The sequence below is a fragment of the Ranitomeya imitator genome, chromosome 2, assembly GCF_032444005.1.
Source record: "Ranitomeya imitator isolate aRanImi1 chromosome 2, aRanImi1.pri, whole genome shotgun sequence".
Lineage (NCBI taxonomy): Eukaryota > Metazoa > Chordata > Amphibia > Anura > Dendrobatidae > Ranitomeya > Ranitomeya imitator.
The window spans coordinates 251,540,661-251,566,014 of NC_091283.1; the positions used below are offsets into that span (position 1 = coordinate 251,540,661).

The window sequence follows — 25,354 nt, forward strand, 5'->3', positions numbered from 1 at the left end:
CTGCCCTATAACTTCTGGCTTTGGATCTTTCTCTGCCTGGTAGATCGCTTCATTCAACCTTTGGTATCAGATGCCCCCACATATATCAGAGATACAGAAGCGTTTCTGAATATTATTAAAGAACTAAAATGGAAACCAGAATATGGATGGGTCACCGGCGATGTGGTTTATTCATCTATGCCGCATCATTATGGGCTGTATTCAGGGTGATGACAATGTTCACTATGGTGCCGGAGGGGATCGTAGTCAGGATTGTGAATGTGGCGGCCTCCATAAGAAGCATTTGCAAAGACAAGCAGAAAGTGCAATCATGCAAAAAGATGATGTTTTTAGGCCAGGACCAACCACAAATAGTATTTAAATACATACACCACATATCATGGATTCAAGATCAAACAGTCGGCAAACTACTATACAAAAAAGGTATAGTAAATTGTCTATAGGGGGACTAGCTGCCGCAATGTATCATAATAGTACTGGTATGCGCCTCATCTATACATTCTGGTATCCCATTCTACAATCTAGCCATCTGGGAAGGGCATTGCCCAATATTGAGGACGCTTACATCAATAATCTGATCATATGATCATTGTATTCATATCCGCCATATGCAAAGCATCCGTATAATGCCACTATCATGGGTTTTTACCCCACACAATCTATATAGTGAATATTCCATAGAGAAAAAGGATAAGTATTACCTAGCTGCCAACAGGATGTGCGAGTCCAGGGTCTACACATCTGCCCGACGCGCGTTTCGGAGACGCCCCTTCTAACACCATATTTGAAGATAACCTCATATGTCCACATTGAATGCACAGTAAATATGGCCACCATATGTGTCTTACCATTAATCCTAATTGTTGTGAATTCCGCTCTTGGGCTCCCTCCGGTGGTTGTAAGTGGCACTTTTGTGAGTTCTGCTCTTGGGCTCCCTCTTGTGGTTTCTAGTGGTATGGCTGCTCCTTGGAGTTAGCTGTCATCAGCTGCCTCCACTTATCGTCTCTTCTGCTCGGCTATTTAGGTCTGGCTCTGTCTTCAGCCAGTGCCACTTGTAAATGGTTCCTGGTTGGATTCACATCTCTTTGGAGTTCCCTGTTATCCTGACCAGTTCATCTAAGCTAAGTTTTTGCTTGCTCTTTTCTGTCCATAAATTGTGGACTTGTCCATTCTGTGCTTTCTATGTTTGTCCAGCTTATCAGTGTGAATTAATTCTGTCTTGCTGGAAGCTCTGGGAGGCAGATTTGCCCTCCACACCTTTAGTCAGGTGTGGAGATTTTTTGTAAACTCTGCGTGGATTTTTGTAGTGTTTTATACTGACCGCACAGTATTCCATCCTGTCCTATCTATTTAGCTAGACTGGCCTCCTGTGCTCCTCCTGGTTTCATTCTGTGTATGTCTTTTCCCTCTCCACTCACAGTCATTATTTGTGGGGGGCTAATCTTTCCTTTGGGGATTTTCTCTGAGGCAAGATAGTTTTCCTGCTTCATTCTTTAGGGGTAGTTAGCTCTTAGGCTGTGACTAGATGCCTAGGGAGAGTTAGGAGCATTCCACGGCTCCTTCTAGTGTTGTGTTGAGCTTAGGGACTGCGGTCAGTACAGTTACCACTTCCTTCAGAGCTCGTTCCATGTTGCTCCTAAACCACCGTATCATAACACCTAATATACATAAATCACATGTTTATCCTGATGTCCATTGTCCTATTACCACTCACGTGGGAAAAACCTACCATCAATCAAAACTAAGATATGACAACCTCATATAGTTTAACACAATGGATAATATATATGGTAATTATGCAATATAGATGACACATAATATTATATAGCCTAGAATTATATGGCTGATGTATTTCAATCTTCATGGTGGAACAAAAAAGGGGGCGAAGAGGCAAGGTCCAATCCCAACACCAATACAAATATAGATGTGAATCTAAAATGAAAAAAAAAGTAGTTAAAAACTAGCACAATCTTATAACTGCACGTCACGTCAATGAGCTAGCGATCACAGGAACGGTACAGTCTAGTGGTTAATCCTATGTATATCATTGAACAGGGACAGGATGCATAATGAATGACATTTTTGGACGTACACGTGATGTGTTTCAGTATTTTAAATTCCTTTGTACCAGAAGAGTCCACAAATGTCTCATCTCTAACTATATTTGCGCGTGCCATGCAGTGACCACAGGCCTTACACCCTCCTCTCTTCTTATCCCTAAAGTTGTCTAAAAATGTTTTAGGGGAATCACTCACATAGTGATTACGCGCCAAATGGTCGCGCAAATTTTTGGACCTTCGGTAAGTAATCAATGGTTTATCTGGTATTAGTTTGGCCAACACAGAGTCCGTTTTTAGAATGGACCAAGATTTCGCCAATATTTTCCATACCTCTTCTGCACGGGAATTAAAGTTTATCACCTATCCACATCCGTTTTTTGCGTCACACTACCTGTCCAATATAGTAAGGAATTTCTGTTGCTATGTTTAGCCCGCAGATAGGCTTTTTTAACATTGCGATGACTATATCCCCGGTCTTTAACGCAATTCTTCAGATCCCCAGCCTAAATCTCAAACTCCATGTGATATTTGCGCTAAGTTCACCTATATGAAGCCATAAATAGTTAAAATACTAGGAAATGTCATAAACAAGGTTCCCCATACAGGACTGTGATTAACAAGATGTGTTTACCTTAATATCAAAGAAAAGGAAATCTGTGTCCAGTGCTGACATGTGGAAAGGTCCTTCACTCATGTGCTGAAAGGTTGGTATCTGAAGCCTTCTCTGAATTTCTGTTCCGGAAATATCCAATATGTTGCAGAGCAAATAGTAGTATAGGAGACGCTGTCCCGGCCGGTGACTACCGTGCTCCCCCAGAGCTTGGTAACTGCCGTGCACAGGCAGTGGCGGCCGCTAGTATAGAGCTGAAGCCGAAAAGGTGCAGGACCTTGTGTGACGTCACAGTCACGTGATGTGTACACGTGACCAGCTGCAAAGCTGCGGAGCTGCGGAGTCTTTTTTTCACTATTTTCAATCCAGTGACTAAGATGTCCTCAAGTGAACCCCTGTGATATTTGGCAAAATGTTGAGATAAAGGGTGTTCCGAGAATTTTTTACTAATGTTGCACAAATGTTCTCTAACACCCTTTATCTCAACATTTTGCCAAATATCACGGGGGTTCACTTGAGGACATCTTAGTCACTGGATTGAAAATAGTGAAAAAAGACTGGAGAGGTGGCAACTTTATTCACCAAATGTCAAGAGAAGAAATGAGGTACATATTTGAACTGAATACTTTGGCACCCCACGGTCTAAATACTGAGATAGAACTATTTGCTTTTATCCAATGAGCAAATAAAGAAAAAAAAAAAAAAAAGGCGGCCCGCTATATAAAGCACACATCTTGCACACAGCACCATCCCTGATGAAGGAGTCAGTGACTCTGAAACGCGTAGGATTATTTGGTCCTGTGTGCTATTCGTAGCTCCGTAGCTCTGCAGCTCCGCAGCTTTGCAGCTGGTCACGTGTACACATCACGTGACTGTGACGTCACACAAGGTCCTGCACCTTGTCGGCTTCAGCTCTATACTAGCGGCCGCCACTGCCTGTGCACGGCAGTTACCAAGCTCTGGGGGAGCACGGTAGTCACCGGCCGGGACAGCGTCTCCTATACTACTATTTGCTCTGCAACATATTGGATATTTCCGGAACAGAAATTCAGAGAAGGCTTCAGATACCAACCTTTCAGCACATGAGTGAAGGACCTTTCCACATGTCAGCACTGGACACAGATTTCCTTTTCTTTGATATTAAGGTAAACACATCTTGTTAATCACAGTCCTGTATGGGGAACCTTGTTTATGACATTTCCTAGTATTTTAACTATTTATGGCTTCATATAGGTGAACTTAGCGCAAATATCACATATAGTTTTCTTTGATTAACCACTTCTGGGACGATTGGGAGTGATTTCGTCCATATATTTGCTGCTTATTCACCTGAAGCAACTAAGCAGCGCCTTATGGTTCATTTTTAGACATATAAATCTCAAACTCCTCATCTGTTGAACAAATACGTCGTAGGCGTAAGAACTGGCCCACTGGGATCGACCGGACCATGTGGGTTGGAAGGGAGGAGGACACATGTAGCAACATGTTTGTTGATGTTGGTTTCCTAAAAATGTTGTCTGGATAATACCCTCCATGTGTCTGGTAAGTGTCACATCCAAAAATTCAATTTTGGCCCTATCAGATAAGGCCGTCAGATGTATGTTTCGACTATTGTCATTAATGCCCACCACAAATTCCTCAAATGACTTCGGGCTGCCCTGCCAAATCAGAAAAATGTCATCTATGTAGCGCGTCCATAAGAGGACACGCTCCATAGACAACAGTTGATCAGACAATACGAGGTCTCCTTCCCACAGCCCCAGGAACAGGTTAGCATAGTCGGGCGCAAAGGCCGCTCCCATGGCTGTCCCCTGGAGCTGCAGGAAAATGGACCCCCTAAAGATAAAGAAATTATGTGTTAATGTAAATTCAAGGACCTCCAATATAAGAGCTCTAAGACCAGGGGAGCAATTGGACATTGACAGAAAAAATCCCGTCGCTTGCAAGCCATCACTGTGTCTTATACTAGTGTATAATGACTCAACATCCATTGTTCCCATAATGGTGTCATCGTCAAGTATGAGACTATCTATCTTGCGAAGCAGTTTATTGGTGTCTTTGAGGTGTAGGAGGGTGGTGCTGTTATGAACAGTAAGGAACACGCTGTTACTTTAAGAGACTGCACCCCCTTGTCTGGCATGATGGAATGTTCTTCTCCTCCCCTGCAATAGACTGTATAATGGACTGGACTGTGCAGATGGCAGGGGTGGAGCCTGAATTGTGTGTATGCTGAGGCTCCTGCAGGGAGAACTTTGTGCTAATAGTGGCAAGAGAGAACGGTGTCCTGATATAGCTGCAAGAGATGACCCCCAGTCTGTAACGGAGTGGACTTGTGAGATTTGACAGACGACTTTTCCGGGTGCAGCGAGGGTGGGTATCATTATTATTATTTATTATTATAGCGCCATTTATTCCATGGCACTTTACATGTGAGGAGGGGTATACAGAATAAAAACAAGTACAATAATCTTGAACAATAAAAGTCACAAACAAGTCACAACTGGTACAGGAGGAGTGAGGGCCCTGTCTGCGAGGGCTCACAGTCTACAAGGGATGGGTGAGGATACAGCTGGTCATGCAGCGGTTTGGCCGATCGGTGGTTACTGCAGGTTGTAGGCTTGCCAGAAGAGGTGAGTCTTCAGGTTCTTTTTGAAGGTTTCGATGGTAGGTGAAAGTCTGATATGTTGTGGTAGAGAGTTGCAGAGTAGGGGTGATGCGCGAGAGAAATCTTGTATGCGATTGTGGGAAGAGGAGATAAGAGGGGAGTAGAGAAGGAGATCTTGTGAGGATCGGAGGTTGCGTGCAGGAAAGTACCGGGAGACGAGGTCACAGATGTATGGAGGAGACAGTGAAGGGATTGACAGAGGGGAAAGGCCGGGGAATAGCGGGGGGACAGGTGGATTAGTCGGGCAGCTGAGTTTAGAATAGATTGGTGGGGTGCGAGAATGTTAGAAGGGAGGCCACAGAGCAGGAGGTTAGAGTAGTCGAGGCGGGAGATGATGAGGGCATGGACCAGGGTTTTTGAAGATTCTTGGTTTAGGAATGTACGGATCTGTGAAGTATTATTGAGTTGAAGGCGGCGGGAAATGGAAAGGGCTTGGATATGCGGTTTGAAGGAGAGATCAGTGTCAAGGATTACCCTGAGGCAGCGAGCTTGTGGGACTGGGAAGAGTGGACAGCCATTTACTGTAATGGATAGGTTCGATGGGGGGGTCACGTGAGATGGGGGAAAGACAATGAATTCTGTTTTGTCCATGTTAAGTTTTAGAAATCTAGCGGAGAAGAAGGATGAAATAGCGGATAGAGATTGAGGGATTCTGGTTAGTAGGGAGGTAATATCTGGTCCAGAGATGTAGATCTGTGTGTCATCAGCATAGAGTTGATACTGAAAACCATGAGATTCTATGAGCTGCCCCAGGCCAAAAGTCTAAATGGAGAAGAGCAGGGGCCCTAGAACTGAACCTTGTGGGACTTCGACAGATAGGGGGCGAGGTGAGGAGGTGGTGTGTGAATGGGAGACGCTGAATGTTCGGTCAGTTAGGTATAGCAAGATCCAGGATAGGTCCAAGTCTGTGATGCTAAGGGATGAGAGGGTCTGTAGTAATAGGGAATGGTCCACTGTGTCAAAGGCAGAGGACAGGTCCAGGAGGAGGAGGATAGAGTAGTGTTGCTTGCTCTTGGCGGTTAATAGGTCATTGGTGACCTTAGTTAGGGCAGTTTCAGTGGAGTGGTGTGACCGGAAGCCTGATTGTAAGCGGTCAAAGAGGGAGCAGGAAGAGTGATGGGAAGACAGTTCAAGATAGACATGTTGTTCCAGTAGCTTTGAGGCATAGGGGAGAGGTGATATAGGGTGATAGCTAGATACAGAGGATGGGTCAAGAGAGGGCTTTGTGAGGATAGGTGTGATTGAGGCATGTTTAAAGCTTGAGGGGAAAACACCAGTTGTTAGTGATAGGTTGAAAAGATGAGTTAGAGTTGGGATGAAGACTGTGGCGAGGTTTGGGATGAAGTGGGAAGGGATCGGGTCAAGTGCACAGGTGGTGAGATGAGATCTTGAGAGTAGAGTGGAGAGTCACTCTTCTGTAATGGTGGAGAAGTTGGTTTTGGAGGTGGAGGTCTGGGTAGTTGTGAGGAAGGGCTCTTGGGGTTGTTGACCAAAACTGTCTCTGATGTTCTCAATCTGTTGTCCTGTATTAGTTCGAGGAGCCACGAAGATACCGAGAAAGGGATTTACAGTTTCCAGGAGCACCTCCAGCACCCAGAAGCAAGGAGAAGACCACGTTTCACGTAGCTGGCAGAGAGCCGTGCGCGCCACCGTACTAGACTGGTGGGGGGGCCCTGGGACTGTATCTGAGTCCCCAACATCACCGTGAGTTTGTTCCTGTTTTGTGCACATGTCAGGGCCTAGTGTAGGCTTCAATAGTCAGAACACGGCAGCCGTGTGGCCTGCTTATTAAAGGCCAGGGAGGTTATACGTAGACTAGCATGATTCTTTGTTTATTGTTTGCATTTACTTGTGTAACATATGTTGAATCTGTAACAGTTGGAGCACCGTGCTATTTTACGGACAAGCTAAAGAATATAACTCTTGTAGATTATCTTTTGCTATTGCATACCCCTGTTTGCATCTTCCTCATCACCTTCATTCCTTGCCTTTGAACAAATCTACCCTTTGTTGTTTGCACCTCATCTTGTGTACAGTAGTCTTCTTGCACCGTGGTAGTCCCCCGGCCATCGCTTCAGAGGAATGATGGTAATTCCTCTACAAGGGGTTGTAATATGGAATCAATCCATTTGTTTACGCATTCCAAATAGTTCCCCCACCCAGAAATAATTGGGCGCCCCGGTGAGGCTTTATAGATTTTTATGTGTTTTGGGGAGCAGATAGAATGTAGGTATGGTTGGTTCCGTCACAATAATTGCTGTGAAAAGCTCCTTAGTAATGATATCGATTTCAGTGGCTCTAGTCAAAATCTCCCTGAGTTGTGCACAAAAGGCGGACAAGGGATTGTATGTAAGCTTCTTGTAACACGCTACATTTAGCAATTGGCGCATAGCTTCTTTTTCGTACATACTTTCAGGCCATATTACAATGTTCCCTCCCTTGTCCGCCGGTTTGATCACAACGTCAGGGAGACTGCACAAATGGCCGAGCCGTAACCTCTCTTCCCTACTTAGATTATCAGAATATATGGATCGAGGGATTTGGGCAAGTTCATTACTTACTACTTTGACAAATAGATCAATGGCACTATAATTGGACAGAGGGGGGAACTTTTTGGAATGCACACGAATAGACTGAGTTATTCTACCTCCTTCTGTTGTTGAATGTTCGCTAGACAGTTCCTCTAGAATCCTCAACCCTGACTGTTCGGTTTCTGTAGGGAACAATTTGTGTAAGTCATCATCATAAAAATAACGTTTAAATAGTAATGAACGAGCAAAAATATGGAGGTCCTTGACCTTGTTTTTAACTACTTTTTGATCATTTTAGATTCACATCTATATTTGCATTGGTGTTGGGATTGGAACTTGCCTCTTCGCCCCCTTTTTTGTTCCACCATGAAGATTGAAATACATCAGCCATATAATTCTATGCTATTTAATATTATGTTATAAAGGCACAGATGATTGGCCTCGGGGAGACCAAAACATCCAACACCGCGGAGACACCATCACGTGTTTCTCAACGCAGTGATTCCAGAACACTGCCCCCATCCCTTATGGGAAATATGCAGATGCAAGTAAAGAAGCTGCGGAGACACCATCACGTGTTTCTCGACGCAAGCAGTGAATAGCCAGGCCTTTCCCCGGGAAGGAACAACCACGGGAAGGGCAGCATCCTATGAAGGAAAGCCACCTATGCCAAGCATGGTATCCATCCACAGACAGCTGTTTCGGGGTTTTTGCCCCTCATCAGTGTGGAGTAGGAATGCTTGGCATAGGTGGCTTTCCTTCATAGGATGCTGCCCTTCCCGTGGTTGTTCCTTCCCGGGGAAAGGCCTGGCTATTCACTGCTTGCGTCGAGAAACACGTGATGGTGTCTCCGCAGCTTCTTTACTTGCATCTGCATATTTCCCATAAGGGATGGGGGCAGTGTTCTGGAATCACTGCGTTGAGAAACACGTGATGGTGTCTCCGCGGTGTTGGATGTTTTGGTCCCCCTGAGGCCAATCATCTGTGCCTTTTTTAGCCTTTTTACTAGGCACTGCTCCTAATAGCCAGATTCCTACTCCACACTGATGAGGGGCAAAAACCCCGAAACAGCTGTCTGTGGATGGATACCATGCTTGGCATAGGTGGCTTTCCTTCATAGGATGCTGCCCTTCCCGTGGTTGTTCCTTCCCGGGGAAAGGCCTGGCTATTCACTGCTTGCGTCGAGAAACACGTGATGGTGTCTCCGCAGCTTCTTTACTTGCATTTAATATTATGTGTCATCTATATTGCATAATTACCATATATATATTATCCATTGTGTTAAACTATATGAGGTTGTCATATCTTAGTTTTGATTGATGGTAGGTTTTTCCCACATGGGTGGTAATAGGACAATGGACATCAGGATAAACATGTGATTTATGTATATTAGGATTAATGGTAAGATGCATATGGTGGCCATATTTACTGTGCATTCAATGTGGACATATGAGGTTATCTTCAAATATGGTGTTAGAGGTGGGTGGGTTGTTTTGTTTTATCTATCCATTTATATATGGGTTGATTTTCTATTTCTCTCACTGATTTTCTATGTCGTTTTATAACCTTCCCTTCCGGTAGTATCCTCACAGCAGAACTAGCGTGGACACGGCCATGTACACGCGCGCACCTGGTCCCGACACGCTGGGCGGCCTTTGGCGTCTACATGCTGAGGTGGTTGCCATGACTGTGGCGATGCCTCCGCATGATGCCGACGCTGCCTAGCGTTGTGGGTTACCATGGTGATGGGTGCATCACTTCCGCTACGCGTCACCGCTACTTCCGGTCTAGCGGTAATTTAAACCCGGCACTACATTTACTCACACACCCCCTGACGAAGGAGCACGTCTCCGAAACACGCGTCGGGCAGATGTGTAGACCCTGGACTCCCACATCCTGTCGGCAGCTAGGTAATACTTATCCTTTATCTCTATGGAATATTTACTATATAGATTGTGTGGGGTATAACACTTAAAACCCATGATACATCTCTGATAGTGGCATTATACGGATGCTTTGCATATGGGGATATGAATACAATGATCATGTGATCAAATTATTGATGTAAGCGCCCTGAATATTGGGCAATGCCCTTCCCAGATAGCTAAATTGTAGAATGGGATACCAGAATGTATAGATGAGGCGCATACCAGTACTATTATGATACATTGCGGCAGCTAGTCCCCCTATAGACAATTTATTATACCTTTTTTGTATAGTAATTTGCTGACTTTTTGATCTGGAATCCATGATATGTGGTGTATGTATTTAAATACTATTTGTGGTTGGTCCTGGCCTAAAAACGTCATCTTTTTGCACGATTGCACTTTCCGCTTGTTTTTGCACATGCTTCTTATGGACCCCCTCCCTTGTTCTGTCCTATATATGTAATAAAGAAATCTTTTATATATATATATATATATATATATATATATATATATATATATATATATATATATATATACAGGTCCTTCTCAAAAAATTAGCATATAGTGTTAAATTTCATTATTTACCAAAATGTAATGATTACAATTAAACTTTCATATATTATAGATTCATTATCCACCAACTGAAATTTGTCAGGTCTTTTATTGTTTTAATACTGATGGTTTTGGCATACAACTCCTGATAACCCAAAAAACCTGTCTCAATAAATTAGCATATTTCACCCATTTAATCAAATAAAAGTGTTTTTTAATAACAAACAAAAAAACCATCAAATAATAATGTTCAGTTATGCACTCAATACTTGGTCGGGAATCCTTTGGCAGAAATGACTGCTTCAATGCGGCGTGGCATGGAGGCAATCAGCCTGTGACACTGCTGAGATGTTATGGAGGCCCAGGATGCTTCAATAGCGGCCTTAAGCTCAACCAGAGTGTTGGGTCTTGCGTCTCTCAACTTTCTCTTCACAATATCCCACAGATTCTCTATGGGGTTCAGGTCAGGAGAGTTGGCAGGCCAATTGAGCACAGTAATACCATGGTCAGTAAACCATTTACCAGTGGTTTTGGCACTGTGAGCAGGTGCCAGGTCATGCTGAAAAAATGAAATCTTCATCACCATAAAGCATTGACCCTGCCCTTGATGAAACACAGTGGACCAACACCAGCAGCTGACATGGCACCCCACACCATCACTGACTGTGGGTACTTGACACTGGACTTCAGGCATTTTGGCATTTCCTTCTCCCCAGTCTTCCTCCAGACTCTGGCACCTTGATTTCCGAATGACATGCAAAATTTGCTTTCATCAGAAAAAAGTACTTGGGACCACTTAGCAACAGTCCAGTGCTGCTTCTCTGTAGCCCAGGTCAGGCGCTTCTGCCGCTGTTTATGGTTCAAAAGTGGCTTTACCTGGGGAATGCGGCACCTGTAGCCCATTTCCTGCACACGCCTGTGCACGGTGGCTCTGGATGTTTCCACACCAGACTCAGTCCACTGCTTCCTCAGGTTCCCCAAGGTCTGGAATCGGTCCTTCTCCACAATCTTCCTCAGGGTTCGGTCTCCTCTTCTCGTTGTACAGCGTTTTCTGCCACATTGTTTCCTTCCAACAGACTTACCATTGAGGTGCCTTGATACAGCACTCTGGGAACAGCCTATTTGTTGAGAAATTTCTTTCTGGGTCTTACCCTCTTGCTTGAGGGTGTCAATGATGGCCTTCTTGACATCTGTCAGGTCGCTAGTCTTAACCATGATGGGGGTTTTGAGTAATGAACCCGGCAGGGAGTTTATATAAGCCTCAGGTATCTTTTGCATGTGTTTAGAGTTAATTAGTTGATTCAGAAGATTAGGGTAATAGGTCGTTTAGAGAACCTTTTCTTGATATGCTAATTTATTGAGACAGGTTTTTTGGGTTATCAGGAGTTGTATGCCAAAATCATCAGTATTAAAACAATAAAAGACCTGACAAATTTCAGTTGGTGGATAATGAATCTATAATATATGAAAGTTTAATTGTAATCATTACATTATGGTAAATAATGAAATTTAACACTATATGCTAATTTTTTGAGAAGGACCTGTATATATATATATATACAGTTAGGTCCATATATATTTGGACAGAGACAACGTTTTTCTAATTTTGGTTATATACATTACCACAATGAATTTTGAACAAAACATTTCAGATGCAGTTAAAGTTCAGACTTTCAGCTTTTATTTGAGGTTATGCACATTAAAAATGGATAAAGGGTTTAGGAGTTTCAGCTCCTTAACATGTGCCACCCTGTTTTTAAAGGGACCAAAAGTAATTGGACAGATTCAATAATTTTAAATAAAATGTTCATTTCTAGTAATTGGTTGAAAACCCTTTGTTGGCAATGACTGCCTGAAGTCTTGAACTCATGGACATCACCAGATGCTGTGTTTCCTCCTTTTTGATGCTCTGCCAGGCCTTCACTGCTGTGGTTTTCAGTTGCTGTTTGTTTGTCGGCCTTTCGGTCTGAAGATTAGTCTTTAACAAGTGAAATGTATGCACAATTGGGTTGAGATCAGGTGACTGACTTGGCCATTTAAGAATATTCCACTTCTTTGCTTTAATAAACTCCTGGGTTGCTTTGTCTTTATGTTTTGGGTCATTGTACATCTGTAGTATGAAACGACGACCAATCAGTTTGGCTGCATTTGGCTGGATCTGAGCACACAGTATGGCTCTGAATACCTCAGAATTCATTCGGCTGCTTCTGTCCAGTGTCACATCATCAATAAACACTAGTGACCCAGTGCCACTGGCAGCCATGCATGCCCAAGCCATCACACTGCCTCCGCCGTGTTTTACAGGTGATGTGGTATGCTTTGGATCATGAGCTGTACCACACATTCGCCATACTTTTCCCTTTCCATCATTCTGGTAGAGGTTGATCTTGGTTTCATCTGTTCAAAGAATGTTCTTCCAGAACTGTGCTGGCTTTTTTAGATGTTTTTTAGCAAAGTCCAGTCTAGCCTTTTTATTCTTGATGCTTATGAGTGGCTTGCACCGTGCAGTGAACCCTCTGTATTTACTTTCATGCAGTCTTCTCTTTATGGTAGATTTGGATATTGATACACCGGAGAGTGGTGTTCACTTGGTTGGCTGTTGTGAAGGGGTTTCTCTTCACCATGGAGATTATTCTGCGATCATCCACCACTGTTGTCTTCCATGGGTGCCTAGGTCTTTTTGCATTGATGAGTTCACCAGTGCTTTCTTTCCTTCTCAGGATGTACCAAACTGTAGATTTTGCCACTCCTAATATTGTAGCAAATTCTCGGATGGGTTTTTTCTGTTTTCGCAGCTTAAGGATGGCTTGTTTCACCTGCATGGAGAGCTCCTTTGACCACATGTTTACTTCACAGCAAAACCTTCCAAATGCAAGCACCACACCTCAAATCAACTCCAGGCCTTTTATCTGCTTTTTTGAGAATGACATAACAAAGGGGTTGCACACACCTGTCCATGAAATAGCCTTGGAGTCAATTGTCCAATTACTTTTGGTCCCTTTAAAAACAGGGTGGCACATGTGAAGGAGCTGAAACTCCCAAACCCTTCATCCAGTTTTAATGTGGATACCCTCAAATGAAAGCTGAAAGTCTGAACTTCAACTGCATCTGAATTGTTTTGTTTAAAATTTATTGTGGTAATGTCTATAACCAAAATTAGAAAAATGTTGTCTATGTCCAAATATATATGGACCTAACTGTATATATATATATATATATATATATATATATATATGTATATATATATACACGATGGTGAATCCTATCAGGAGTGCAAAGTAATTACAAGGAGATTCAGGCAGCGCGGTTATTCCCAGGCTTGTGTGAACAGGGCCAGAGACATCGCATGCAGTAGAATCAGAGAACAATGGTTAATGGGTCGCAGTACACGGGATTCTCATCACACGTCATTTTCTCTACACCATTGTCCATTGAATATCCAGAAATCGTCAATATAATAACACGGCATCTTCCAGACAGGATAAAAAACGAATACCATCTTAGATAATGGAGTGCGATTTGTAGCCAAAAATCCAATACTTTAGCCAACATGTTGTCACCCAGTTTATATGTGGGATCAAATAATTCAGGAAAAAGAGCTTATTCATGGTTAGAAAGTGCGGGGAACTACAAATGTGGCAGAGTAGATGTGGATTGTGCCAATATATGCAGAAAACACCAAATTTAGAGCATAAGATGCTCAGCACGAGTATACTATCACATTGTAACTCCAGATCTGTCGTATATCTGGTTCTTGTCAGGCCTGTAATGGGCAATGGGATCGACCACACATAAATTACACCAGAGGATATAAGAGCATGAATCAGGAGCCGCTACAGGTAATAGCCATGATAAACGCTCTGTGTCAGGAGGGTCCGGACACCAAGGAGGTTCATGCTGGTGCCACGACGTCCATGAGAGTAACCGCCATCGAACACGTACAGAGGGCGTCAGAGGAGGGTCCAGACACCAAGGAGGTTCATGCTCGTGACACGACGTCCATGAGAGTAACCGCCATCGTACAAGTACAGAGGGCGTCAGAGGAGGGTCCGGACACCAAGGAGGTTCATGCTGGTGACACGACGTCCATGAGAGTAACCGCCATCGAACACGTACAGAGGGCGTCAGAGGAGGGTCCAGATACCAAGGAGGTTCATGCTGGTGACATGACGTCCATGAGAGTAACCGCCATCGTACAAGTACAGAGGGCGTCAGAGGAGGGTCCGGACACCAAGGAGGTTCATGCTGGTGACACGGCGTCCATGAGAGTAACTGCCATCGTACAAGTACAGAGGGCGTCAGAGAAGGGTCCAGACACCAAGGAGGTTCATGCTGGTGACACGGCGTCCATGAGAGTAACCACCATCGTACAAGTACAGAGGATGTCAGAGAAGGGTCCAGACCCCAAGGAGGTTCATGCTGGTGACACGGCGTCCATGAGAGGAACTGCAATCCCTAATCCTCTCCAACCACACTAAAGGCAGCCGTGGATTGCGCCTAACGCTCCCTATGCAACTCGGCACGGCCTGAGAAACTAGCTAGCCCGAAGATAGAAAATAAGCCTACCTTGCCTCAGAGAAATATCCCCAAAGGAAAAGGCAGCCCCCCACATATAATGACTGTGAGTTAAGATGAAAAGACAAACGTAGAGATGAAATAGATTTAGCAAAGCGAGGCCCAACTTTCTGAACAGAGCGAGGATAGGAAAGGTAACTTTGCGGTCAACACAAAACCCTACAAAAACCACGCAAAGGGGGCAAAAAGACCCTCCGTACCGAACTAACGGCACGGAGGTACACCCTTTTCGTCCCAGAGCTTCCAGCAAGCAGGAAAAAACAAATAGACAAGCTGGACAGAAAAAAACAGCAAACAAATAGCAAAGAATAACTTAGCTATGCAGAGCAGCAGGCCACAGGAACGATCCAGGAGGAGACAGGTCCAATACTAGAACATTGACTGGAGGCCAGGATCAAAGCACTAGGTGGAGTTAAATAGAGCAGCACCTAACGACTTCACCATATCACCTGAGGAAGGAAACTCAGAAGCCGCAGTACCACTTTCCTCCACCAACGGAAGCTCACAGAGAGAATCAGCCGAAGTACCACTTGTGACCACAAGAGGGAGCTCTGCCACAGAATTCACAACAGGCGTCCATGAGAGTAACCGCCATCGTACAAGTATAGAGGGCGTCGGAGAAGGGTCCAGACACCAAGGAGGTTCATGCTGGTGACACGGCGTCATGAGAGTAACTGCCATCGTACAAGTACAGAGGGCGTCAGAGAAGGGTCCAGACACCAAGGAGATACATGCTGGTGACACGGCATCCATGAGAGTAACTGCCATCGTACAAGTACAGAGGACGTCAGAGAAGGGTCCAGACACCAAGGAGGTTCATGCTGGTGACACGGCGTCCATGAGAGTAACCGCCATCGTACAAGTACAGAGGGCGTCAGAGGAGGGTCCGGACACCAAGGAGGTTCATGCTGGTGACACGGCGTCCATGAGAGTAACCGCCATCGTACAAGTACAGAGGGCGTCCGACAAGGGTCCAGACACCAAGGAGGTTCATGCTGGTGACACGACGTCCATTAGAGAAACTGCCATTGAACAAGTACAGAGGGGGTCAGAGGAGGGTCCGGACACCAAGGAGGTTCATGCTGGTGACACGGCCTCCATGAGAGTAACTGCCATCGTACAAGTACAGAGGGCGTCAGAGAAGGGCCTAGACACAAAGGAGGTTCCTGCTGGTGACACGACGTCCATGAGAGGAACTGCCATCGTACAAGTACAGAGGATGTCAGAGAAGGGTCCAGACCCCAAGGAGGTTCATGCTGGTGACACGGCGTCCATGAGAGCAACTGCCATCGAACAAGTACAGAGGACGTCAGAGGAGGGTCCGGACACCAAGGAGGTTCATGCTGGCGACACGGCGTCCATGAGAGTAACCGCCATCGTACAAGTACAGATAGCGTCAGAGGAAGGTCCGGAGACCAAGGAGGTTCCTGCTGGTGACACGGCGTCCATGAGAGTAACCGCCATCGTACAAGTACAGATGGCGTCAGAGGAGGGTCCGTGTCATGATCCCAATGGCAGGGGATCACAAAAAGGACAAGCACAAAAAACAAAACAAGCTCTAGGGTGATGGAAACTGAGCTGACCGCGATCCTGAACCTAAACACACAACTAGCTGTAGCCGGGGAACGTGCCTACGATGATTCCTAGACGTCTCGCGCCAGCCGAAGGACTAACTTCCCCTATTAGAAGAAACACAGACCTCTCTTGCCTCCAGAGAAACACCCCACAGAAATAGCAGCCCCCCACATGTAATGACGGTGAAATGAGAGGAAAGCACATACGTAGTTATGAAAACAGATTCAGCAAAATGAGGCCCGCTAAAGCTAGATAGCAGAGGATACAAAATTGAACTGCGCGGTCAGCGAAAAACCCTACAAAAAACCATCCTGAAATTACTTGAACTCATGTGCCAACTCATGGAACATGAGGAGTAATATCAGCCCACTAGAGCAACCAGCAAAAAGGAATCACATATCTGCAAGCTGGACTAAGACAAAAATTAAGCAAAACGTGGAACAGGAAAATCAAAAACTTAGCTTGTCCTGAAGATTACAGAAGCGGGAAGCAGAGGTAACAAGACACACTGATTACATTGATAGCCGGCGAGGAAATGACAAGAAAGCCAGGTTAAATAGGAAACTCCCATATCCTGATAGAACAGGTGGACACCAGAGACCGCAGAGAACACAAGTCACCCAGTACCATCTGTAACCACCAGAGGGAGCCCAGAAACAGAATCCACAACAGTACCCCCCCCTTGAGGAGGGGTCACCGAACCCTCACGAGAACCACCAGGGCGACCAGGATGAGCCCTATGAAATGCACGGACCAAATCAGCAGCATGAACATCAGAGGCAACCACCCAAGAATTATCCTCCTGACCATAACCCTTCCACTTGACCAAATATTGGAGTTTCCGTCTGGAAACACGAGAATCCAAGATCTTCTCCACAACATACTCCAATTCTCCCTCCACCAGCACCGGAGCAGGAGGCTCAAGCGAAGGAACAACAGGTACCTCATACTTCCGCAACAACGACCGATGGAACACATTATGAATAGCAAACGATGCCGGGAGATCCAAATGAAACGACACAGGGTTAAGAATTTCCAAGATCCTATAGGGACCGATGAACCGAGGCTTGAACTTAGGAGAAGAGACCTTCATAGGAACAAAACGAGAAGACAACCACACCAAGTCCCCAACACGAAGTCGAGGACCCACGCGGCGACGGCGATTAGCAAACTGCTGAGCCCTCTCCTGGGACAACTTCAAATTGTCCACCACATGACTCCAAATCTGATGCAACCTATCCACCACCATGTCCACTCCAGGACAATCAGAAGGCTCCACCTGACCAGAGGAAAAACGAGGATGAAACCCCGAATTACAAAAGAAAGGAGAAACCAAGGTAGCAGAACTAGCCCGATTATTAAGGGCAAATTCGGCAAGCGGCAAAAAGGTAACCCAGTCATCTTGATCAGCAGAAACAAAACACCTTAAATAAGTTTCCAAGGTCTGATTAGTTCGTTCCGTCTGGCCATTCGTCTGAGGATGGAATGCAGACGAAAAGGACAAATCAATGCCCATCTTAGCACAGAACGTCCGCCAAAATCTAGACACAATCTGGGATCCCCTGTCAGAAACGATGTTCTCCGGAATCCCATGCAAACGAACCACGTTCTGAAAAAACAGAGGGCCAACTCAGAGGAGGAAGGTAACTTAGGCAAGGGTACCAGATGAACCATCTTAGAAAAGCGGTCACACACAACCCAGATGACGGACATTTTTTGAGAGACAGGGAGATCCGAAATAAAGTCTATGGAAATGTGCGTCCAAGGCCTCTTCGGGATAGGCAAAGGTGACAACAATCCACTGGCCCGAGAACAGCAAGGCTTAGCCCGAGCGCAAACTTCACAAGACTGCACAAAAGAACGCACATCCCTCGACAAGGAAGGCCACCAAAAAGACCTGGCCACCAAGTCTCTAGTACCAAATATTCCAGGATGACCTGCCAACGCAGAAGAATGGCCCTCGGAAATGACTCTACTGGTCCAATTATCCGGAACAAACAGTCTTTCAGGCGGACAACGATCAGGTTTATCCGCCTGAAACTCCTGCAAAGCACGTCGCAAGTCTGGGGAGACAGCCGACAAAATCACCCCATCCCTAAGGATACCAGTGGGCTCAGAATTTCCAGGGGAGTCAGGCACAAAACTCCTAGAAAGAGCATCCGCCTTCACATTCTTTGAACCTGGCAGGTATGAAACCACAAAATCGAAACGGGAGAAAAACAGTGACCAACGAGCCTGTCTAGGATTCAGACGCTTGGCAGACTCAAGGTAAATGAGATTTTTGTGATCAGTCAAGACCACCACACGATGTCTAGCACCCTCAAGCCAATGACGCCACTCCTCAAATGCCCACTTCATGGCCAAAAGCTCCCGATTACCAACATCATAATTCCGCTCAGTGGGCGAAAACTTTCTAGAAAAGAACGCACATGGCTTCATCACTGAGCAATCGGAGCTTCTCTGTGACAAAACCGCCCCCACTCCAATCTCGGAAGCATCAACCTCAACCTGAAAAGGAAGCGAAACATCTGGCTGACGCAACACAGGAGCAGAAGAAAACCGGCGCTTAAGTTCCTGAAAGGCCTCCACAGCCGCAGGAGACCAATCAGCAACATCAGCACCCTTCTTAGTCAAATCCGTCAAAGGCTTAACAACACTAGAAAAATTAGTTATGAAACGACGATAAAAATTAGCAAAGCCCAAGAACTTCTGTAGACTCTTAAGAGATGTAGGCTGCGTCCAGTCACAAATAGCCTGAACCTTGACGGGATCCATCTCAATAGTAGAAGGGGAAAAAATATACCCCAAAAAAGAAATATTCTGGACTCCAAAGAGACACTTTGAACCTTTTACAAACAAAGAATTGGCCCGCAGGACCTGAAACACCTTCCTGACCTGCTGAACATGGGACTCCCAGTCATCAGAAAAAACCAAAACATCATCCAAATACACAATCATAAATTTATCCAGATATTCATGGAAAATATCGTGCATAAAGGACTGGAAGACAGAAGGAGCATTAGAAAGTCCAAAAGGCATCACCAAATACTCAAAATGGCCCTCAGGCGTATTAAATGCGGTTTTTCACTCATCACCCTGCTTTATCCGCACAAGATTATACGCACCCCGAAGATCAATCTAAGGCTGGGTTCACATTGCGCTAGGTGTGTCCGTCTAACGGACTCGTTTTTAAGTAGTAAAAACGCAATGTAACGCACATACTAACGCGCCCATAGACTTGCATTGTCTGACGCATCGTGACGCATCCCTAAATTGGTATGCGTTTGTCACATAACGTTTTTTTTCTGACGGACCTTCAACGCGGCTTGCAGCGTTTTCGGGTCCGGATAAGCTAACGCACTACTAACGGAAGCGTTCATTCTGCCATAGAAGGCTATGGCAAACGCAGTCAGATGCAAATCATGAAAAATTTCCAAATAGGACCACACGTTTTAATAGCGTTTGAGGGTGGTCACATGTGGTCATGTGACAGGAAATGTGATTTCGGCCATTAAAATATCCCACTCACACAAAGTCTCCTGCAAGTGACAGAGTGTTTTGCCGTAGCTAAAATGTAAGTACATTTCTATATATTATATATCTCTGTATACATCATGGGAGTCTGTAATGTCCGTCGGATGTGTGTGTACTAAACATGTATTGTTTTGTTGCACACAGATGTCGAATACAGATGTCAGCAGCAGCAGCAGCAGCGTGTCTGCGATTTTTTCGTCTCAGTCGGTAGGCTTGCACTTTAAAAAACCACAATAATGTTGTGTGAAACTCCATTGTATTGAGCTAGGCATAAAAATCCTGTTTATTGTTTTTGTGAATAGGAGTCTTCTGAGCCCGAGGCTGCTAGACCTCCCCCCAAAAAACATGCAAAAACCACAAAGGTACATAACAGACATGTTGAATTTTTCAGGCATAAATTTATTGATCCAATGAATGTTAACATTATTTAATGTTAAAATAATTTTTTTTACATTTTACATACACAATAGGTTGTGGCACAAGGAGGACAAAAAAGAAAAAAGGTCCCTAGACGTCTGTCGTCGCCACAACTGCCAGTGGTAAATATAAAACTAGAAATATTCTATCCAATATTTACCAACAATCTATCTATTCACTTTCTATCTACTATATCTATAAACTATCTATCAACTATCTATTGCTCCATCTATTTGTCTATCTATATCTATGTATCTATCTATCAATATCTATCTATCTACCTATCTATCTATATCTATGTATCTATCTATCTATATATCTATCTATCTATATCTATGTATCTATCTATCTATATATCTATCTATCAATATCTATGTATCTATCTATATATCTATATCTATCTATCTATATCTATGTATCTATCTATATATCTATCTATCAATATCTATCTATCTATCTATCTATCAATCTATATCTATCTATCTATGTATCTATATATCAATATCTATGTATCTATCTATCTATCTATATATCTATCTATCAATATCTATGTATCTATCTATCTATATCTATCTATCTACATCTATCTATCTATATATCTATATATTGCTATATCTATGTATCTATCTATCTCTGTATATATGAATATGGCCATCCAGTGAAATTGACACTATCAACATAACGTTTTGTGTTTACATAGTCCAAGTCAGCGACAAAAAAAAAAAGGATTGTCGTTGACGAAGAGCCATTGACTATCCACAATGAGACACTTATTAACCTTGTGGAAGCCAACCCCTCCATATGGGACCAGAGCGACAGCTCCCACCATGACATCGTGAAGAACCGGAAGTTGTGGGATCAAATAATCTGTCACTTTGATCCCCGATACATGGAGAAGTCGACAACCTCAAAGAAAAAAATTGGTAAATATTGGTGACGTAACATCGGAAAATGTTTTAAAAAAAAAATTTTTCTATCCTATCAACCTATCCACTTGTTGTCTGCTATCTATCTCTCAATTATCAACTATCTGTACACTATATATCTATCTATCTATACACTATTTCTACACTATTTCTTATCTAACAACTATCTATCTACTATTTATATATCAACTATCGTAGCAAACTATGAACAATTTTTCCTATATCTTAACACAATCTACTATTTTTATTTATTTATTTTTTTAATTTAAAGCCGATGCTGTCCATACCCGTTGGAAGTCCATCCGCGATCGCTTTGTCCGTGACTACCGGAACAGTCAGAATGCACCAAGCGGATCAAGTGGCAAACGGGTGACACCGTATGTGCATTATGACCAACTGCTCTTTCTTCAGAAAACAGTGTCTCAGTGCTCGTAAGTACAAGAAGGTCTGTGTGCGAGACTAAATTGTTTAAAGGAAAATAAGTAATTTTTTTGGGGGGTTACAGCACGATATGCAGTACCGCTGCTCCTAGACCAGCAGAGGAACTTGAGCCTTCTTCAGTGGAACCAACGCAACCTGAAGATGTGTCTGGCATCAGCGAGCCACGATCTGCGGATAGAAGCACTGTTGCTGCAGGTGTGAGTGCTCGGTTGCAATCACAGCGTGGACGCAAGCGAGCATCTCAAAAAGATGAAGCAGATGCAATTATCGTGGATGGACTCCAACGGGTAGAGGACATGTGTCGCAGTGAGCTCAAAGACCTGAGACGAGAAATTACCGAGCTGCAAGCACGCGAGTCTGTCTACTCTGCTAATGAGTGGAAGCTACTTTTATTATCCTATGTGCCTGTAGTACAAAATATCCCGGCACATAGAAACCTTATGTTTCGACAAAGACTTAACGAGCTTGTAGAGGAATTTGTGGGCACCGAGGAACCCGCTCCATCGGGAAGAAGAAGACTGGACATGCCGCCCTACAACCCTCAATATAGAGGCCGGGGTGAAACGAGCGTGGAACCTCAAAGACAATGTAGCAGTCCATCATATAGTTGGGCAGACAATACTCCCGTGCAGTACCAAAGTCTTTAGTACAGTTCACTGTCCACAGCCAGGTGCAATTACCGCGTTGCAATTTTTTTTTGGGGGGGGGGTTTTGTTGTTAATTTCTATTTTCCTTTTTTTTTTCATCCCTATGGGATATCATATGTTACACCTGTGTACCAACAGTTTGTTGGGAAAATACAAAAACATTTAGTAAACTGTTTCAAATTTCAGATTCTTGTATGACTTTAACTTTTTACACGACATAAGGTAACTTTTTACACGACATCAGGTTAAACAACATAACTTTTTACACTACGTAACTTTTTACACGACATCAGGAAGACTTTAAATTATTTTCACACGTGTCTGTCTTGCCATGGAACCTGGCCTTCACGTGTGAAGTAGTGTGCAAATTGATCACGAATCCTCATTATTTGTGATGCAGAACGAACTGTAGTCGATTCAATGCTACTGAGGTTCGACTCACAATCATTGGGGTCTACCAACTGGGGTTCATGTCTCGCCACAAAATTGTGCAGACAGATGCATGCCTTCACAAAACGGTCCACATTGTCTGGTTGCAGTTGCATGCAGGTTAGTAAAATCCGCCATTTAATGTCAAAATCCCAAATGCACACTCCACATAACGTCTAGCCCGGCTCAAGCGATAATTAAAAATGCGCCTGCTGGAGTCTAGACTATGGCTTGAGTAGGGCTTGAGGAGATTTTGTCCTAGTTGGAAGGCCTCATCACCAACTAAAACATAGGGCAAACTTGGGCCTTCGGTCCCCGGAAGAGGTCGGGATGACGGTATGTTTAAACTTTGGCTGTACAAACATTGGCCCATGTTGGAGTCTCTGAATACTCTGGAATCGTTAGTCCGGCCATAAGCTCCAATATCCACAGCAACAAAACGGTACCTGGCATCCGCAATCGCCATCAATACTATAGAAAAGTATTTCTTATAGTTATAGTAGAGGGAACCACTATGTGCAGGTTTCTGAATCCGAATGTGCTTTCCGTCCACGGCACCAATACAATTGGGGAAATTAGCCACATCCTCGAACTGTTGGGAAATTGCTAGCCACATTTCTGATGTTGGTGTTGGTAGCACAAGTGGTTGCAAGTTGTTCCAAATGGCATCACAAGTTTCCCGAACCAGTTGACAAATTGTTGACTTCCCAAGTCGAAACTGGTAATGCAGTGACGCAAAAGTTTCTCCGGTAGCCAGATATCTGTTGACATTCAAAAACAAAAAAAAAAAAAATAGGATTTTAATGATCATCTAAAGGCTAGTTTACAATATAATATACAATTGCAAAATGAACATTAGGCCACACGATACCGAGATCTAGTCTTTGTCAATAGAATGATAAAAAAAATGTATAATTACCTCACAGTCACTACTAAACGTTGCTCCGCACTGATGCTTTCACGAAAAGTGCTGCGATGATGATGTATCTCATCCTTCACATGTGAGAGCAGAACATCAAAGGTCTCAATGGACATCCGTAGATAGCGTTGGAATTTGAAGGGATGATCCCGAAGCTGCACATACAGGGTGTGAAAGGCACCATATGTACTCCGCAAGAAATTCACTTCGTGGATCCAATATCTCCTTTGCGAACTACGCTTTCTCTGCCGAAGTCGCAACCGCATCAAGCGAAATCTGACGAGCTCAGACACAAACATCTTGCTAGCAGAAGTTCACTCAATGCTTTCAAAATGGAGAATGAGTCTGTGCCCACACCCGACAATGACAAAAGGGAAAAAAAAAAAACAACTTTATTGACAGTGACAAACGCAGACAAACGGATACTTCGTAAACGGACATCAAAATGAAAAAACGCGATCACATGCGTTAACGCTAGCGTTACCGTGACGACGAATTTCACATATTTTGGCTCCGTTTCTGTACATGCGTTTAACGCATCCGTTTAACGCCATGTACTTGACGCAATGTGAACCTAGCCTTAGTGAACCATTTAGCCCCCTTAATGCGAGCGAACAAATCAGTCAACAATGGCAAAGGATACTGATATTTGACTGTAATCTTATTCAAAAGACGGTAATCTATACAAGGCCTCAAGGAACCATCTTTTTTGGCCACGAAAAAAAAAACCTGCTCCCAAAGGGGACGAAGATGGATGGATATGTCCCTTTTCCAAGGACTCCTTAACATAATCCCGCATAGCAGTATGCTCTGGAACTGACAGATTGAACAAACGACCTTTAGGAAATTTACTGCCAGGAATCAAATCTATAGCACAATCGCAATCCCTGTGAGGAGGAAGCGAATTGAGCTTAGGCTCCTCAAAAACATCCCGATAATCAGACAAAAATACAGGAACCTCAGAAGGAGTAGATGAAGCGATAGAAATCGGAGGTGCATCATCATGAACCCCCTGACATCCCCAGCTTAACACAGACATCGTTTTCCAGTCCAAGACTGGGTTATGAGTTTGTAACCATGGCAGACCAAGCACTAAGACATCATGTAAATTATACAGTACCAGGAAGCGAATCACCTCCTGATGAACGGGAGTCATACGCATGGTCACTTGTGTCCAGTACTGAGGTTTATTCATAGCCAAAGGTGTAGAGTCAATTCCTTTCAAAGGAATAGGGACTTCCAGAGGCTCCAGACTAAACCCACAGCGGTTGGCAAATGACCAATCCATAAGACTCAGGGCAGCGCCTGAATCCACATAGGCATCGACGGAAATGGCTGATAATGAACAAATCAGAGTCACAGACAGAATGAACTTAGACTGTAAAGTACTAATGGCAACAGACTTATCAACCTTTTTTGTGCGTTTAGAGCATGCTGATATAACATGAGCTGAATCACCACAATAAAAACACAACCCATTTTTCCACCTATAGTTTTGCCGTTCACTTCTGGACTGAATTCTATCACATTGCATTGTCTCAGGTG

The 25,354-nt window shown here is 44.0% G+C and overlaps 1 protein-coding gene and 1 long non-coding RNA gene across 2 annotated transcripts in view; both read left to right on the top strand.

Moving 5' to 3' along the window:
• The first annotated feature begins 3,549 nt into the window (after positions 1-3,549).
• Positions 3,550-25,354, top strand: part of LOC138662930 (gastrula zinc finger protein XlCGF57.1-like) — a 150,861-nt gene continuing 129,056 nt past the window's right edge. The window contains exons 1-2 of the mRNA XM_069748939.1: positions 3,550-3,815; positions 6,868-7,039. The gene's annotated coding sequence lies outside the window, so the exon portion shown is untranslated. The remainder of the gene's footprint in view (positions 3,816-6,867; positions 7,040-25,354) is intronic.
• LOC138667355 (uncharacterized) lies at positions 20,195-20,533 on the top strand. Its single transcript, XR_011318724.1, has 3 exons — positions 20,195-20,237; positions 20,333-20,392; positions 20,501-20,533. It is a non-coding gene; the product is annotated as an uncharacterized lncRNA (long non-coding RNA).